Genomic DNA, 2,315 nt, shown 5'->3' with positions numbered 1-2,315 from the left:
CCCCCCCCCCCCCCCCCCCTAAAAATTCATCCTCGACATAAAACCAACATAAATTTTTATAAAGCAAATGGACATATCCCTGTCCATTTTTTTTTCTAGTTTCGAATCGGTTTTTGTAATCTGCATTTGAGTTTTAATGAAATTCGAACCACAAATTGCAGGGCTTATTCAAGGATAGCACTTACAACAAGATTTTCTCTATATTTAAGGTTCAAATTCAAAATCTCTAATTAAAAATGAAATAATCTCACCACTGCACCACAACCCATATCGTATCCCTATTCCTTTCTGATCCTTCAATTGAGTGGTTGATAATTTGAATTTTTTTTCTTTAAAAGAAACAAGTGAGGACCACAATCGACTTGTCAATTGATAAGAGAGACTCACATAACAAATGCTTGTTATGTGAGATATAAAATAAAATTTCTCGCATTTATCAAGCCATACGTGAATGATTGTTACGTGTCAAGTGTAAGTTCGTTTACACTATCCTATTTTGGTCTATATATTAAAATATTTGGTTAGGTTAAATATAAACAAAAGCTAAGATATGATTGATTATTGTTGAAAAGTTCATTTTTTCATGTAATTGTTATGAACTTATCACGTTATCGAACGTGAAAAGAAAAAAAGATCAGATTCGATTTTCTTGAAAAACGTAACGGAAGGAACAAGGTTAAGGAGAGGAGAGTCATGTTTCATTAAGGACCAACTATAACAATAATAATATGGATGGTATACTTTTACAATTGAGATTTAAAGAAAGCCATACATATATAAATTTGTTTTCATTTTATTAAAATAGAGAAATTATTGTCAATATACCGTTAGCTCAATATATAGAATGAAAAATATCCAAAGATACACCTACTCAAAGTCATAATGAACCAATGTATGTTTTCTTATTGTGAAGATCGTGAAATTTTGTATGAATTTAAAACGTTAAATTGTTGAATATTATTCACATTCTACATATAGAAGTTGAAATTCCTAACATTTCAATATCCTGGACGTTTGCATTATCAAGATCTCTATTACATCATCAAAAGAATGTCACTACATCAAAAATAACTTTAACGGCAATAACTCAATTGCCGCTAAATATATATTTTAGCGGCAATTAACACTCTTTGTATATGTCGCTAAAACCTTTAGCGACATTGGATCTAATGACACTTAACTAATGCCGATAAAAACTTTAGCACTCTTTATTAATTTAGCAGTTTATTGCCGCTAAAGTTATTTTTGTTATAGTGTGGTGCAGTAAATAAAAAAATAATTTCTATTATTACTGCTAGCAAGATATCATAAACCAAAAGTGCTATTGGTATGCTTTCTCCGATCTATCTAAGTTGTTCATTTATTATTTTTACATCTCCTTAAGAAAATCATAAATATCCCTTAGAATTTTATTTAGAAACTTTATGAATTTATCAAATGAATTTTTTCTTGTGACTTTATAATAGAAAAATATTTTAGAACAATTATTTTGATAATTGGACAAGTAATATGGGACAAATCAGATAGAAAGTAGTTCTTACTTTAACTTCTCCTTCCATTTAATTTTAAAAATAAGTGTCACTTAAATAGAAAAAATACGTCAATTAAGTAATCAATGAATAAGTAATTTACTAAATTATCTCTATTTAATAAATTATGTTTTGAGAATGAAACATTATTAAGAAGATGAACTATAATCGTATAGCTGGAATAATATACTGTCTCTTTTCACTTTTACTTGTTACATTTTGACTTAACACACACATTAGAAAAATAATGATTTACATGACTGTTTTATTACTATCAGAATAAATAATGTTTATTATTAGATTTTGAATAATACTTTAAAGAATAAATAATTAATGACAAAAATAAAAAATTAGTAATATTTTTTTGATATATTAAATATAAAAATAAAATAAAAATTATTTTAAAAATAATAAGCAAATAAAAATGAACACGCTATAGAAAATTGTGTTGGTAAAAAGACAAAAGATAAAGGGAAAATACATAAAAATCCCCCTGAACTTGGCACGAAAACTTACTTTAATACTTCAACTACACGGGTATTTATATACCCCCCTAATCTCATTTAAAGTGAATAAATACCCCCCTTAATGCTGACGTGGCATAACGAAAATAGTTAAGCGCGTCTTTCTTTTTTATTAAAAAATTGGTCCCACTAATATATGTATTATATAATTAAAAAAGAAAAAAAAATCATCCACCCGCCCACCCCTACATTCATCTTCTCCAAACCCACCCACCCCCAATCCCCTTTTTCTTCTTCTGCAACCCCCCCCCCCCCCCCCCCC

The sequence above is a fragment of the Solanum stenotomum genome, chromosome 3 (assembly GCF_019186545.1).
Source record: "Solanum stenotomum isolate F172 chromosome 3, ASM1918654v1, whole genome shotgun sequence".
Classification (NCBI taxonomy): Eukaryota; Viridiplantae; Streptophyta; class Magnoliopsida; order Solanales; family Solanaceae; genus Solanum; species Solanum stenotomum.
Note: the sequence above shows the minus strand (reverse complement) of the source record.